Source organism: Eptatretus burgeri, chromosome 2 (assembly GCF_056783735.1).
Source record: "Eptatretus burgeri isolate ZD-2024b chromosome 2, Ebu_testis_v1, whole genome shotgun sequence".
NCBI lineage: Eukaryota > Metazoa > Chordata > Myxini > Myxiniformes > Myxinidae > Eptatretus > Eptatretus burgeri.
The window spans coordinates 157,277,544-157,295,604 of record NC_140962.1 but is presented as its reverse complement, the minus strand read 5'-3'; the positions used below and the strand labels follow the sequence as shown (position 1 = coordinate 157,295,604).

At 41.9% G+C, this 18,061-nt stretch overlaps 1 pseudogene across 1 annotated transcript in view; it reads left to right on the top strand.

Moving 5' to 3' along the window:
* The window catches only part of LOC147033681 (NACHT, LRR and PYD domains-containing protein 12-like), a 154,157-nt pseudogene that overhangs the window by 58,996 nt on the left and 77,100 nt on the right, over positions 1-18,061 (top strand). Inside the window, exon 9 of the transcript XR_015055599.1 lies at positions 10,093-10,176. The product of XR_015055599.1 is annotated as an NACHT, LRR and PYD domains-containing protein 12-like (transcript). The remainder of the gene's footprint in view (positions 1-10,092; positions 10,177-18,061) is intronic.

Below are 18,061 nucleotides of genomic sequence, written 5' to 3'. Positions count from 1 at the left end.
GCAACTTTCATTTCAGGAAATAATCCCAGGTTACCTTGCTTCCCTGGATTTTGTTGAAAATAACATCAAATTTACTTTAATAAATGTCTCTGCTCCTTCAAAGAGCACAGACCGCCGAAGTTTCTTCAAAAGGTTGCGACTCTACATGAGGCAATTAGATTTGCAAAAGTGCATCGTAATGCGAGGTGACTTCAAATGCACCCTTCAGCCCGCATGTGATTGGGATGGTGCAGAACCTCACCCTGGATCAGCCAGACTGCTGTCTGACATAATTAAGGGATTTTAGTCTTCAAGACAAATGGTGGATACAAAATCCAAACACCCATCAGTTTACTTGGAGTAAAGTTGCCAACAATCAGGTGGCCCTTGCCCGGTTGGATAGATTTTACATAAACTCACCCCTTATTAACCTCTCACCTACCACGAGAATTTCTCCATCTAGCTTCTCAGACCATTACCTTATCACCACGTGCTACCGAATAGGGTCGTCTCCAAATTGCCACTCTTTTTGGAAACTTAACATCTCCATATTAGACAACCCCTCTTTTAATAGTGCCTTTCAAAGTGTATGGTCCAATTTAGTAGGTGCTAAGCCCCAATTTAAAGACCAGCGTTTAGGGTGGGACAACATAAAGGTCCAAATTCGAAATTTCTGTGAACATTTCTGCTCTTTAAATACACAAGTAGAACGCAGAATAAAAGCAGAACTGGAGAAAGAAATTCTACAAATTCAAAGCACCCTAAAAACCCACCCTGCCCCCAACAAAAACTAAGACTGCATGAGAAAAAGTCTCTTCTCAATAATATAATCACCAATCACACCCAAGGAGTGTTAACGAGATTATGATTTCAACACGTTCATCTCTTAGATAACCCAACCTGGTTTTCTTTGACTTTGAATCAAAATTGCCTCATTCCCGAATCACTGCTTTAAAACGTCTTGATAACTCGGTCACTACTAACCCGGTAGAAATTAAGAACGACGCAAAACTTTTCTTCTCTAAACTTTGCCAGGCAAAAGATGTTGATTGAGAACTGCTTTCTCAATTGGCGTATGGTATCTGTGTTCTATCCCCCAGACAAAAGATGGATTTAGAATCACCACTCACACTCAAAGAACTTTCTGTTGCCCTTATGAGCCTGAATGGAGGGAAATCACCTGGGCTGGATGGTCTACCAGCAGAGTTCTTCAAAAAATTCTGAGACCTGATTGGACCTGAATTGCTTTTGGTCTTCCAAGAGAGCCTGGAGAAGAATGAACTCCCACGAAGTTGCAGAAGAGCTGTGCTTACTTTGATTCCTAAAAATGGAATTCCCTTTCTCATCTCACAGTGGAGGCCAGTGTCCTGCTGTGTACAGACTATAAAATCCTCTCAAAAGCTTTGGCCTTACATATTTCACCTCTACTAAAGGATATTATACACATGGACCAAACCTACTGTGTCTCTGGCCGTAATATCCAGGATAGTATCTCTGTTATTCGAGATGTAATTGATATTTGTGAGATAAATCATGGAAGTTGTGGCCTGGTCTTCTTGGACCAGGAGAAAGCATTTGACTGTTTCTCACACATACCTTTTTGAAGTTTTAAAAAATTTTGGTTTTGGCGCCCTCTTTCTATCACATATACAGTTATGTTATTCAAACATAATGGCCTTGTTAAAAATAAACAATGAACTTGTACCCCATTTGGGGTTGGGAGAAGGGTAAGGCAGGGCTGCCCTCTTTCAGGAATTTTGTATACTTTATCTCTTGAACCCTTCTTAAACACCCTTCGTAAATCCTTATCTGGTGTCACTATGGGAACTAATCCCTTAAAAAGCATCACCTCTGCAGATGACATCTGTGTCTGCATAAATCATGCAGAAGACATTGTTAAGATGATGAGTACCTTGGATGTCTTTAGTAAAGCATCATCAGCCAGAATAAATTGGGCTAAAACAGCACAGTGGCTCCAACCCTCTACCCTTTCCCCCTCCCTCCTCGTCTCCCTGGCAATATTTCTTGGAAAAGTGACGGGATCAAGTTCTTGGGAGTGTTACTTGGTCCGGGCGATTTTGTGAGGCATAACTGGGAAGGTTTGTTGGCACGCATGGATCTAATTTTACTGAAATGGAAGAGTTTACTCTGCCAACTGTCCTACCAAGGCAGGGTACTCGTCATCAACAGTCTGGTCACTTCAACGTTATGGTACAAGGTTCTTGCCCTCCAGCCACCTGCAGACATCGTGGACAATATACAGAAATGCATCACTCGTTTCTTCTGGTCTGGAAAGCACTGGCTGCGACCGGAAATCCTGAACTTACCAATGGCTGAAGGTGGCCAAGGACTTGTGAATGTCAAGTGCCGCATCATTGCTTTCTGGCTGCGAACAGTATGGTGCTTCTTGTATGAACCCTTTTTTTGTCTGCAGACAACTCACCAGTTGTATTTTCCGACAAGCTGGAAAATTTAACTTTGTACAAGAGTTGTTCTTGATGGACTCAACCAAGATAGATTTGTCTGGGTCACCTGCTTTTCACCAAAGCCTACTCAATGCATGGCAAGCTTTCGGCTGCCATCATGACCCCTCAACCTACACTGAACCCATGTTCTTCAACGAGCCACTGTTGCATAACAGTTTATTTGAAAGCAATGAAGGGGAAAATGCTTCATTCAGCAGTTCACAAACATTGCAATAACGAAAGTGTGCCACTTGAAGAATGTCACGAATGATAGGTGGCTAAGTGCCACTGCTCTTGCGTCAGAGGTTGGCATTAGATCATGTCGCAAAGTGGACAGCGTGCTAAAATCGGTACTACATACCTCCTGTGCCTCACAAAAAGTTTGGAAAAAACCCTCCCATACCCACCTCTGACTTTACCCCACCTTTCCCAAACCTTTATCTATCTGGCTCTTTTGGTTTTTTGGTTGTTTTTTTTTAGAACCTATTGGTTTTGGCCGATCTCGATCCTTTTCTGGGAATAATCGAAAAACCCTGAACATACAATGCCTAAAAGTCCTTTTTCCCTCTTTGTCCTCCCCCGTATCCTGTAGATGGGTCACAGTCTTACCCAAAACCCCTCCCCTTTATCCTATTTGGAATTGGTACTATGGACAGCCTGTACCAAAACGGGTTGGAGATCTCCAATGGAGCATCGCACATTGGATATCGCCAACAAATTCTTTAATTCACCGGTTTTAACAAACAAAAAGTGAGCAATGTTCCTTCTGTGGACAAACCGAAACACTACCTCACGCGTATATACGCTGTAACCGTTTAACTCCTTTATTTGTTTTCCTGAAGATGCTTTTGGCATGTCTCTCTAGTAATTTTGATTTTCCAACCTTTATCTTTGGCCCGAGTATGACCGACAACTCCCCAAGAGCAATCCTAATTCATTTTTTCCTTTCACAAGCTAAGCTTGCTATATATAAGACAAGAAAATCAAAAATGTGCAATGATTTGTATGCAACAGATAGCTTAGAAGTGTTTAAAGCCCTTTGTGTTTCAAGAATCAAACTGGAGTTCTGGTGTTGCTCTCAGGTACAGGTGTTTGAGACCCAATGGTGTATAAACAATGCCTTCTGTAAAGTATCTGAGGGTCAGTTAAAATTCACTTATTAGTTAGTTACTGTATACCCTCTGTTGAAACTACTTGTTGTTTGCTTATGATGTAAAATTTTGTGCAAATGTGTGAGCCTCTGCATGTGAGGCAATCAATTTTTGTATTTTTGTAATAAAAGTAAGTAAAAAGTCGTCAAGTCAAGTAATATATATATATATATATATATATATATATATATATATATATATATATATATATATATATATATATATATATATATATATATATATGCCTTTTCTATGGGTTTTGAAGGTTTTTCCTTGTTTTTTTGAATCCTTGTTAAAAAGTAGTTATCGTTATCGGATTATCGTTAACTTCCGATAACTTTGTATTATAATTACCGGACTATCGTTATCGGACTTAAAAATTGGGGTTATCGGATTATCGTTATCGAAGTTAACTTTTTGGTTATCGGTGCCCAACACTATGCCCAGGTTGGTTAAATGAGGATTTTGGGTTAATGAGTGAGTTTGATGGGTGAGGTTGGGTTAATGAGTGAGGTGAGGTGAGGTGGATGAGTGAGTTTATATGTGATGTTGGGTGGATGAGTAGTAACCCCACCATTGTCCATCACCCAAACCTCCCCCCTCTTCCCCATCGTCCATCACCCACAAGCCCCCCCCACCCCCATCGTCCATCAGCCACACCACCCCCCACAACCACCCCATCACCCACAAAAATCCCCCCCAGCACTACTCACAACCCCTCTGCCCCCATCACCCACACAAAAAAGGTCCCCCCCCCATCACCCACAACCTCCTCCTCCCTGCATCATCCCCCCACCCCCACCCCACTCATCAAACTCACTCATCCATCTATCCAACTCACTCATCCACCCAACCTCCTCCATCAAACTCACTCATTCTGCAAACCTCCTCCATTAAACTCACTCATTCAACCAACCTCACTCATCAAATTCACTCATCCAACCAACCTCATCCATCAAACTCACTCATCCAACCAACCTCACTCATCAAACTCACTCATGTGAGTATAGTAAAAGTGTTTGATATCAAATTTGTGACTTTTGTCTTTATTTTATCGGGCCGGTAGAAATTCTGCTGGGCCGGTAACTTTCTCTATCACCGGCCCTGCTGGCCGGTGAATAAAGATGTTAATTTTCACCCCTGGCAAGGTTATGGTCAATCGTTGACCTCTTTGGTGTAAAGCCTGACTGCTCTGGACGCTGGTGCTCAAGCAGATGGTGGCGAACCCTATCAAGAATTATCCGAGCAAATACCTTGCCCGGCACTGAGAGCAGCATCATTCCTCGGTAGTTGTTGCAGTCTTGGCGATCACCCTTTCCTTTCCAGAGAAGGACAACAAGGCCCCTCTTCCAGTCAGTTGGGATGATGCCTGTGTTCCAGGCAGAGCACAGAACTGCATAGAATGATATGAATGCAGCATTTTCACCAGCATTGAGAAGTTCGGCATGGATGCCACAGATCCCTGGCGCTTTACCCCATTTCAACCACTTCACCACACCCTGTGTTTCCACAAACGAAGGTAAACCACAGTTGATTGGAGGTTCAGCAACAGGGATTGTAACACCCCTGACATCCAACTCGATAGCAAGTGGATCAGCCTGGTACAACCGCTCAAAGTAACAGCCCAGTGGGCCTTCACTTCGGACTCCTCTGTCGGATCCCACCACCCTCTGCTCTAACTGCAGTACACCGAGGGATGGGCTTGGGCGAACACAATACGTGAATTCCCCTGTGAGCAGGATGAGAATCGTTTGACCACAGGTGATACCCTACCCCCTCACAGATTCCTCGCACATAGGCCTCCTTGTCCACCCTTAGCGCACGTACAGTTTTATGCCTCTGCTCCCTGAACAGCTGAGCTCTGCCATTCAGCCTGACCCTATGACTCTGGTCAATGGTATCCAATGTCCCTTGAGAGACAAAATTCTTCTTGGCCATCCAGTGAGTTCCAAGACATCTACAAGCAACATCAAGGACGGTGGTCTTGAAGTTCACCACAACTCTTCAGCATCCCCAAAAGCACCCAGACCCCCCAAATCTCTACTCGGCCTGTTCACAAACTCCTCAGCTGCCCTATCATCCTTCAGCTTGCCAACATCCTGCCTAGGCTGGGATGGTACCATTCTCCTGGATTTAAGATGCATCTTAAGAATTGCTACAACAAGCCGATGGTCAGTATTGATGAACTGAGCACTCCGGTAGACCCTGCAGTTCTGGATCATCCTCCAGCGACCATCAACAAGCACATGGTCAATCTCCTTTGCCACACCACAAGCGATGGAATATCAAGTCCAGCGATGAGCTTGAGGGTGCTGAAACCATGAACCAGCCACCCCAAGTCCATGGCTTCTTGCAAAATCAAGGAACTTAGTGCTATTCAGGTTCACAGTTCCAGAACCATGGGGACCAATGCACGTCTCATAACCATCGCTATCAGTTCCAGTCAATGCATTGAAATCCCCCAAGGCTGGAAGTGTATCTTACCTGTGGCACTTATCAACCACATACTCGAGCATGGCATAGATTGTGTCCTTGACAGTGAGATCACTCGCCTCAGTCGGAGCATATACAGAGACAAGAGAAACGACACCCAGGGAGTGACGAATCCCTGGTCTCATAATACGCTCGTTGACCGGTGTTACCTCAATTATCATTGGAGTCAGCGTATTGGACACAGCTACAGCAACTCCTTGGGCATGGTAACCATCAGAGTGACCAGTCCAATAGTAGGTGTAACCACCCGCCATGATCTCGCCGCAATCTGGTCTCCGAACCTCAGAGTGCTGCAATACCGATGTCCAAACACTTCAGCTCAGGTGACAACAGAGACTGGTGATCATCCACTCTTTGGGATAGGACATTCCAGGCACCCACCCGAAGCGACCTCCTCTGGTTAACCCAAGGAGACCGCCGTCTGTTGGACAACACCTCAGCATCACCCCGACACACTCTCCCACAATCTTACTCGGGAATGTTACCCCATGGTTTCTCTCATATCATCAAAGATTGGAGGTCCCGAAGGCTTTGCCGCAATCCCGTCATCCGGTAAGCTGCCCTGGGAAGGGAAGCTGCATGGGGGGTACTCCGACGGAGTGGGTTTTCACATTTTTTTATGCTTCTGGAATGTTTTGCGGAATGAAGGGTTTGCCGGTGGCTGGAGTGCAAATCCTGCCATCATCCTCTGAATAAGAAGTAACCCAACTGCAGGAGGACGTCCGAAGACACAGTTGGGCACTAGATATGGATGGCCGTTGGCTGTCAAGGAGCTCCTCTACCCTTTGCGGTCATTAGCCGGTTCAGCATTATTTTAATCGCATATAAGATTGTGCGTTCTTCAACTTTTCTTATGTCCTCCCTCGTCAAACAATAGTCGAAGAATAAGGAAGAAATACCTGCAGAAACATGTTTTTCCCGATTTTTCTCCAAATGAAAAATTATATTAAACAGCCAGTTTTTGAACCAAAAAAAAGGAAAAAAAAAAACAGAAAATATCATTTTTTTTATAAATCAGGTTTGAAATAGATTTTTTAAAATAATTTTGTATATTTAAGCTATTTTTCGTTTTTGAAAGATGGTTTTGCAGCATATATCTTGCTAAAAAGTAGTGTGCGTCACAAAAATCACTTTGAAATAGATTTTAAATCTATTTTTGTATTTCATTCATCTCTCGGAGAAAATTTCAGAATACTGTATATACATGAAGACCCTGAGGATCCAAAATACTGAGGACTCAGAAGACCCAAAAGACTCTGAGGACCCAAAAGACCCAGATGGCCCAAAAGACTCCAATGACTCAAAAGACCATGAAGAACCAAAATACCAAAAGACCCAAAATACCCCGAGGACCCAAAAGAACCAGAGGACCCAAAAGACTCCAAAGACCCAGATGACCCAAAAGATCCCTAAGACCCTGTAGACCCTTTAAGATCCACTATAAATGGATAAGTTATTTGTGTGTGAGTGAGGGATGTTTTTTGTTGAGTTCTACTGGAGCGTTCTGATATGGAATGTGATGCACCAAAATGATTGTCATGATCTCCTGAGTTGATTCAGCCTATTAACTGCAAAGAACCCAGAAGAATTCCCATTTTTTAAATCCACACCATGTTAAGGTGTATAGGGCAGCTTATTAGGTCCTTGCGTGGCATGACATTCCATTTACAAAACTAGAAGGGCACTTGGTGGAGGGCATACCTCCGCCATGTAATGCCTGATCCACGAGATCATATCGGGCCCAATATTTTTTTTGAAAAATCATGCCTTATATCGTTTTTGACACAATCTTTCCATGGTGAAGAATCACTTTAAAAATAAATAATTCTTTTATCCAAATACAGACTCGAATCTTCACCAACATCGAAACAATTCATCATGGTCAAACACCCAACCTGTCCAACAAGTTTCATATGAATCCGTCCACAACTGTTTGAGATATCGTGCAATATATTAGTTTAGACTGATCTGGTGAAGAATCACTTTAAAAATTCGAAAAAGGCGGATCTGGATCCAAATCTTCATTAAAATATAAACACTTCAGCCTTGTCACCCACCCAACGTCCACCAAATTTCATCCGGATCCGTCCACAACTTTTTGAGATATCCTGCACACAGACAGACAGACAAACAAACAGACAGAAAGGGGTGAAAACATAACCTCCTCCACCTTCGGTGGCAGAGGAAATAAATAACAAAGATAATGATAACATTGTAACAAACCATGTATTAATTATAACAAATGATATTACCAACAATAATACTGGTGGTACAAATTGGCAAGAATAATATTGAATGTATAATTTCTGTCCTGGCCCAAGCACATCTGGACTTTGTGAAAGGCAAACCAATGCTCAAGCAGTCAAGCAGGCAGGTAGGTATGCAACAAGGCCTTGAAGACCAAGGAAAATTTCAACGGGCACACGAGTTATTCAGAATGGTTCTAAAGGGTTCTAAAAGGTAATTCTCATGGGTTCTCAAAGGTAACTCCAGTGGGTTCTCATGGGTTTGAAAACATAATTCTAAAGGGTAATTTTAAAAAGTTTTAAAGGGCATTTCTAAAGAGTGGTTTAAAGGAAAATTCCAGAGTAATTTTAAGGAGTTCTCAAAGCTTCTAAAAGGTAATTCTCATGGGTTCTCAAAGGTAGCTCCAGTGGGTTCTCATGGGTTTGAAAACATAATTCTAAAGGGTAATTTTAAAAAGTTTTAAAGGGCATTTCTAAAGGGTGGTTTAAAGGAAAATTCCAGAGTGATTTTAAGGAGTTCTAAAAGCTTCTAAAAGGTAATTCTCATGGGTTCTCAAAGGTAGCTCCAGTGGGTTCTCATGGGTTTGAAAACATAATTCTAAAGGGTAATTTTAAAAAAGTTTTAAAGGGCATTTCTAAAGAGTGGTTTAAAGGAAAATTCCAGAGTGATTTTAAGGAGTTCTAAAAGCTTCTAAAGGGTAATTCTCATGGGTTTCGATTGTTTCTCGCCTTTGCCTATTTCATATTAAAACGCCAAACTGAACTGCTTCCTTCAACCATGGGTGTGATTTTTTTTTGGAATAGATCTAACACACCAGAAATAGGGGAAATATTTATGTTTGCTTGGTGAATATTCTGTACTTCAGAATCAGCACTGCATCTGACTGCAAATCGACTCGGGCTTTGACCCCCAGATCTGTTGCATTTATTGATCATCCTGTCCTTCCTTATTCCCAATATTTATTTTGTAAATAAACCCCCTTTTAATAGCTCACTTGGAAAGTCGTTCCAGGGAGCTTATGGGATGGCACATCCATCCGTCCATCCACAAACAGTTCCAACATCTTTTCTGATACAACACATACGATTCTGATGAAACTTGAGCACAACCTTCATCACCCATGATGTACCAAAGTTTGTTCACACCATTAAAAAATTCGAGTCGATGGGTGTCTAGGGGGGGGTGGGAGGGAGGGGAGTGGTTGCCCCCAAAATAGGGATTTGATTTCTTCTCTGAAACTACACATACAATTCCGATGAAACTTGACCACAACCTTCATCACCCATGATGCAACAAAATTTGTTCATGGCATTTAAAAAAAATCCATAAGTATTTAGTTTCTTCTCTATTAAATATATTGTGGGTCATCTACACCCACCAGTGGTTTCCTGGTTTTCTTATCCTGCCACTACCAGGTGAGCACCCAGGGGTATTGCCCCTATTTAAAAAAAATAATAATTGGGCAATGTTTGGGAGATTGTAGACTTGGTTATATCTCAATGCAAAATGGTGAATCTGACGTTATTTTGGTCACTCGTGGGGGTTGTAACCCCTGGATTAATCTCTCTGTGTCAACAGACCGTCTGACCTCACAATATAATTGTTTCTGGGGAAGGACTGTGTTATGATCTCATAATTATATTGTCTTCATGTGATTTACAAACATAACTGGTCATGATAAAAGTATTACCAAAATTCTTCATGTGTCCATGAAAGTATAACCTCAGCGTTATTCTCTTTCACTCATTTACCATCAGTTTGGGTTTGAATTCCTTGGGTGATGAGGGACTGGAGGTGCTGATGGAAGGTCTGAAATCCCAAACAACGTTACGAACCCTCGGGTGAGTGGGAAGGGGATTTCTTTTGTGGAAATAAAAATATAGTGACGTCATAATCCCTGATTGTGTACCTGAAGTTCTCCGGGTGAACCTTTACCTTCATCACTTTGTACTTTGCTTGCACTCAGAAATTGGAATGAAAGCCAAATCTATTCCTTTGTGGGCGATTATTGGGGTGAATGAGGAAGGAATGGGGAATAACAAATGATGTCACTTCATATGAAGGATAAACTGCTTCATATATATATATATATATATATATATATATATATATATATATATATATATATATATATATATATATATATATATATATATATATATATATATATATTCATTGTTTCATTATTTTGCTTCACATATATTTTGTACACAGCCTGTGGCTGCTAGTTGCATCATAGCTGGGAGTACAGCTGTGCCACTGATGCAGTGCCTCCTGTTTCTAATAAGCTGGTATTCATTTTTGCCGACCTCGGAAGGATTATAGGCTGAGTCAACCCACCTGGTATTATTTCATGGCACAACAGGGGCTTAAACTCAAGACCCTGAGATCTTAAGCCAGAGACCTTAGCCATTGAGCTAAAGGCCCAGTCACACCTTGACGTTTTAGCCAGCAATGGCAACGTATCAAAATGTATGTAAAACGCTGGCTTACGTTGAACTTTTGATGTTTTTTTTTAAAGATTCGGACGTATTCATAACGAGTTGGTCGTATGCATAACATATTAGTAACGGACACAGAACGTTTCGTTGTCTTATAGATAACTTATACCAACGAATGCTTAAGGCCCAGTCACACCTTGACGTTTTAGCCTGCAATGGCAACGTATTAAAATGTATGTAAAACGCTGGCTTATGTTGAACTTTTGATGTTTTTTTTAAAGATTCGGACGTATTCATAACGACTTGGTCTTATGCACAACATATTAGTAATGGACACAGAACGTTTCATTGTGTTATAGATAACTTATACCAACGAATGCTGAACCTGTTGGCGGCCTTCACTACCTATGCGCAACGATAGTCTAACTTAGGCATAGCGCATTGCACGCATCGCCGACGATGACGTGGCATAGGTTATGAAAAGGCTGCTGCACAACGATTCAAATCATAACCGCCGCAGAAATGGAAGTGTCAACATCGCAGTCACACCTTGGCGATCTTGCCAGTGTATGCCGACCTATGAAAAATGCGTCTAAAACGCTGGCGCACGTCAAATACGGTATGGGTAAGTTTGGTATGCGTGAATAGAACGCTAAAGTACGCGATCATACATCATAGTAAGTGGAGTACGTCTTGTAATTTTAAACATGTTGAAAATTTTACGACGTACTTGCCGTATGACACACTCTCCGCATGCGATGGGAATAAGTTGTATGCACGATATGCGATCGTTGACACACGTCGACACACGTTACTTGAAAGGTACTCGTAAGTCGAAACATGTCAAGGTAATGGTTTGCATCAGTGTTCCAGACTCCCGGGTTTTTTTTCTTCGGTATGACAGTGTTCAGTGTACAGTGCAGTTGTGATTTAAATCGTTGAGCGGCAGCCCATTAATTATATTATATTATAACCGCACGAGAAATCGAAATGTGAAAATTACCATCATACAATGGAAGGAAGAAAAAAATAAAATCAGGGAGTCTGCAACACTGACGCTAACCATTACCTTCATGTGTTTCGACTTGTGAGCACCTTACAAGTGATGTGTGTCACCGATCGCATAACGTGAGTACAACACGTTACTCATGGGTTAGAAATAAGTTTCGGGTACGCGAAACATTACCTCGACGTGTTTCGACTTATGAGTAACTTACAAGTAACGTGTGTCGCCATGTCTCAACGATCGCGTGACGTGCCTACAACTTATGGCCAGCGTGGTGTGGAACGTGCGAGTCATACGCTGGCATAAGTCTGAAAATTTCAAGCATGGAAAATTTGAGGACAACCGAAAAGGACAATGTTTAAAGCCAGCATACAACGACGTATGGCAGTGTTTTTCAGCATGCTCTCAATGTTATCAAAACTAAAGGCCCGGTCACACCTTGACGTTTTAGCCAGCGATGGCAACGTATTAAAATGTATGTAAAACGCTGGCTGACGTTGAACTTTTGGTGTTTTTTTTAAGATTCGGACGTATTCATAAAGAGTTGGTCGTATGCATAACATATTAAGGCCCGGTCACACCTTGACGTTTTAGCCAACGTATGCCGATTTTTGAATTTTTTTTCGAAAACGCTGGCACACGTTGAATACGTTATAGGTAAGTTTTGATAACATTGAGAGCACGCTGAAAAACACTGCCATACGTCGTTGTACACTGGCTTTAAACGTTGTACTTTTCGGTTGTCCTCAAATTTTTTCATGCTTGAAATTTCACGACGTATGCCGGCGTATGACTCACACGTTCCGCTACGCTGGCCACAAGTTGTATGCACGGTCTGTGATCGTTGACAGACGTCAACACATGCTACTTGTAAGTTAATCATAAGTTGAGACACGCCAAGGTAATGTTTAGCGTACCCGAAACTTATTTCTAACCTATGATTAACGTGTTGTTGGCACACATCGACAGACGTTACTTTTAAGTTACTCATAGGCTGAAAGACGTCGGTATAATGGATCGTCCTTGCGTCAGCGTCCACGGCCACGGTCAGGACACTTATTTGCAGCATTCTTCAAACTTTTCTTCGGCATGACGAGGATGTTCACACTTCGATGTCTAGCTTGGCTATGATTCCAATTGTCCATCGGCAGCGTCTATTTAAAATAGTCGAGTTTGAGCGTTTTAACACGTTCAGAAGAAACGCTTCAAATTTCAAAACCCCAGCGTCAAAAAACAAAGGCGAGTGACAGCAATTTAAATCGTTCATTGTGAACGGTGAACAATGAAATTGTGAAATTGTTCATTGTGAACAATGAAAATAGCTGGGTGGTACCGTTTAAAAGTCGTTGAGTGTAAAAAAAATCGAATTGTTCAGCGCAAGCGTCTACTTTCAATGGTGGGGTTTGAGTGATTTAACACGTTCAATAGAAACGATTAAAATTTCCAAGCGTCAGCGTCAAAAAACAAAGGCGAGTGACAGCAATTTAAATCGTTCATTGTAAACAATGAAAATAGTTGAGTGGTACCGTTTAAAAGTCGTTGAGAGTAAAAAAAAATCCAATTGTTGAGCGCAAGCGTCTACTTTCAATAGTGGAGATGCAGCCATTTAAATCGTTGAGTGGCAGCCTATGAACCTACCCGTGGACACGCGGACGCAAGGACGATCCATCATAACCCACACCCTCCCCCTCACACTCACCTACTACTGCCAACATGAACAAACTACTACTAATACTAATACTAATACTAATACTGATACTGATACTGTTACTGCTGACATGGATATCGACTCAAAAAGGACTCAAACACTGTTGGGTTCCCCTTTTATGAGCAGCATTTTTATATACCAATTCCCAAAACCGCTGGGAACACGTCTTTATATGGCAGTTCTAAGCTAGAAACACGTTAATTTTTTTTTTTTGTCGACCGGAAGACGTCATTGGAATACGTCTACATACGTCGATGTGTGTTGGGACTACGTAAAGAATTGGTTCAAAGCACGTCAAACATAAGTTAGAAATAAGTTTCGCGTAAAAAAGACATTACCGCGACGTGTTTCGACTTATGAGTAGCTTATAAGTAGCCTTTGTGGACGTGTGTAAGCGTCCACATATCGTGTGTAAAACTTATCCCCATCGCATGCGGAACGTTTGTCATACGCCGAGTACGTCGTAAACTTTTGAACATGTTTAAAATTTATTGACGTACTCTACTTACTACGACGTATGATAGCGTACTTTAGCGTTCTCCTCATGTATACCAAACTTACTCATACCGTATTTGACGTATCCCCAACGTTTTAGACACATTCTGTGTCCATTACTATAGGCCCGGTCACACCTTGACGTTTTAGCCAGCGATGGCAACGTATTAAAATGTATGTAAAACGCTGGCTTACGTTGAACTTTTGATGTTTTTTTTTTAAGATTCGGACGTATCCATAACGAGTTGGTCGTATGCATAACATATTAGTAACGGACACAGAACGTTTCGTTGTGAAATAGATAACTTATATCAACGAATGCTGAACCTGTTGTCGGCCTACACAACCGATGCCCAACGATAGTCTAACTTCGGCATAGCGCGTTGCACGCATCGCCGACGATGTCGTGACGTAGCCTATTAAAAGGCTGACGCACAACGATTCGAATCATAACTGCCGTAGAAATGGAAGTGTCAACATCGCGGTCACACCTTGGCGATCTTGCCAGTGTATGCCGACCTAAGAAAAATGTGTCTAAAACGTTGGGGCACGTAAAATACGGTATGAGTAAGTTTGGTATACTTGAGTAGAACGCTAAAGTACGCTATCATACGTCGTAGTAAGTAGAGTACGTCAAGAAATTTTAAACATGTTCAAAATTTTACGACGTACTCGGCGTATGACACACGTTCCGCATGCGATGGGGATAAGTTTTACACACGATATGTGGACGCTTACACACGTCCACAAAGGCTACTTATAAGCTACTCATAAGTCGAAACACGTCGCGGTAATGTCTTTTTTACGCGAAACTTATTTCTAACTTGTGTTTGACGTGCTTTGAACCAATTCTTTACGTAGTCCCAACACACATTGACGTATGTAGACGTATTCCAATGACGTCTTCCGGTCGACAAAAAAAAAATAAATGAACGTGTTTCTAGGTTACAACTGCCATATAAAGACGTGTTCCCAGCGGTTTTGGGAATTGGTATATAAAAATGGCGTTCATAAAAGGGGAACCCAACAGTGTTTTCGAGTCCTTTTTGAGTCGGTGTCCATGTCAGCAGTAACAGTATCAGTATTAGTATTAGTATTAGTATTAGTAGTAGTTTGTTCATGTTGGCAGTAGTAGGTGAGTGTGAGGGGGAGGGTGTGGGTTATGATGGATCCTCCTTGCGTCCGCGTGTCCACGGGTAGGTTCATAGGCTGCCACTCAACGATTTAAATGGCTGCATCTCGACTATTGAAAGTAGACGCTTGCGCTCAACAATTGGATTTTTTTTACACTCAACGACTTTTAAACAGTACCACTCAGCTATTTTCATTGTTTACAATGAACGATTTAAATTGCTGTCACTCGCCTTTGTTTTTTGACGCTGGGGTTTGGAAATTTGAAGCGTTTCTTCTGAACGTGTTAAAACGCTCAAACTCGACTATTTTAAATAGCCGCTGCCGATGGACAATTGGAATCATAGCCAAGCTAGACATCGAAGTGTGAACATCCTCGTCATGCCGAAGAAAAGTTTGAAGAATGCTGCAAATAAGTGTCCTGGCCGTGGCCGTGGACGCTGACGCAAGGACGATCCATTATACCGACGTCTTTCAGCCTATGAGTAACTTAAAAGTAACGTCTGTCGATGTGTGCCAACAACACGTTAATCATAGGTTAGAAATAAGTTTCGGGTACGCTAAACATTACCTTGGCGTGTCTCAACTTATGATTAACTTACAAGTAGCATGTGTTGACGTCTGTCAACGATCACAGACCGTGCATACAACTTGTGGCCAGCGTAGCGGAACGTGTGAGTCATACGCCGGCATACGTCGTGAAATTTCAAGCATGAAAAAATTTGAGGACAACCGAAAAGTACAACGTTTAAAGCCAGCGTACAACGACGTATGGCAGTGTTTTTCAGCGTGCTCTCAATGTTATCAAAACTTACCCATAACGTATTCAACGTGTGCCAGCGTTTTAGAAAAAAAATTCAAAAATCGGCATACGTTGGCTAAAACGTCAAGGTGTGACCGGGCCTTTACTCGTAACGTATTCGACGTGTACCAGCGTTTTAGACAAATTTTCAAAAAATCGGTATAAGCTGGCTAAAACGTCAAGGTGTGACTGGGCCTTAAGCCTGTTGTCGGATTTCACAACCTATGCCCAATGATAGTCTAATTTATGCATATCGCGCTGCTCGTATCGCCGACGATGACGTGACGTAGCCTATTAAAGGGCTGCCGCACAACGATTCAAATCATAACCGCCGCAGAAATGGAAGTGTCAATATCGCAGTCACACCTTGGCGATCTTGCCAGCATATGCCGACCTCTGAAAAATGCGTCTAAAACGCTGGCGCACGTCAAATACGGTATGGGTAAGTTTGGTATACGTGAATAGAACGCTAAAGTACGCTATCATACGTCGTATTAAGTGGAGTACGTCTTGTAATTTTAAACGTGTTAAACATTTTACGACGTACTTGCCGTATGCCTCGCATGTTCCGCATGCAATGGGAATAAGTTGTACGCAGTACGCACCATATGTGAACGTTGGCACACGTCGACAAAAGTTACTTGTAAGGTGCTCAAAGTCGAAACACGTCAAGGTAAAGGTTGGCGTCAGTGTTCCAGACTCCCTGTTTTTTGTTTTTTGTTTTTTTTTTTCCTTCGGTATGACTGTGATGTTGACACTTCGATTTCTCGTGCGGTTATGATTTAAATCGTTGAGCGGCAGCCTATTAATTATATTATATTATAACCGCACTAGAAATCGAAGTGTCAACATCACCGTCATACTGAAGAAAAAAAAAACAGGGAGTCTGGAACACTGACACTAACCATTACGTCGACGTGTTTCGACTTAGAGTAATGTACAAGTAATGTGTGTCAATGAATGCGTAACGTGCCTACAACACGTTACTCATAGGTTAGAAATAAGTTTCGGGTTCGCTAAACATTACCTCGACGTGTTTCGACTTATGAGTAACTTACAAGTAACGTGTGTCGACGTGAGTCAACGATCGCGTAACGTGCCTACAACTTATGGCCAGCGTTATGCGGAACGTGTGAGTCATACGCTGGCATAAGTCTTAAAATTTCAAGCATGGAAAATTTGAGGACAACCGCAAAGTACAACATTTAAAGCCAGCGTACTACGACATATGGCATTGTTTTTCAGCGTTCTCTCAATGTTATCAAAACTTACCCATAACGTATTCAACGTGTACCAGCGTTTTAGACAAATTATCCAAAAATCGGCATAAGCTGGCTAAAACGTCAAGGTGTGACTGGGCCTTAACAACAGGCTTATTCTCTTGTAGTGAAGATTAATTAGCCTAAATATGAAAAGAAACGAAGAATAAAATCACTGATCAGGTGATCGACATGTTTATAGACTGTTATGAATGAGTGTTAAAGTGAATGGTGAAGCTGCAATGGTGGACAAGGCAATGAACAATAATGCAAAATGGTGCACCAGAAACCGCAATCTGACATTTGTGTATCCATTTTGGGTCAAATCCCTGATGATCCATTTACACCATTTGAATACCAATGTTTATATGGCAAGTGACCCGCATTATGGGCATTTGTTCCATTTTGTTGTCAAAAACCCATGGACCAGAAGCCGTATGTAGAGAGAGTTTTGACAATGGGACCCTCAGTTTTTCAAGATCACGTGACGCATAGACTCCGTTTCATGTCCACGACTCTGTTTTATGTCCACACCAGAGCAGAGATTCCGGCTCATCAGAGAGTTTAAAGCGTTCACACAAAACTTTTTCTTTTGGTGCGTACATAGTCTCCACTTGTGGAAGAGTTACAACACAGAATGGATCAGAATGCAACATAAGAAAAAGAACAGCAGGAGGAGAAGGGGTAAAGGCCAACAGCAGGGTGGAGAGAGAAACTAGACAGAGATAGACAAACAAAGGTTGCAGGTAATGGTGAGGGTTCGGAGAGAACATGTGGGGTGAACAAAATGGGTACAGAGCAACATTTTGGGAGGGGTGAGGGATGGTTAAACTGGTGTATAAAAGGTGATGGTTTTGGTTGGGGGATTTTTTGAGACGAGAACG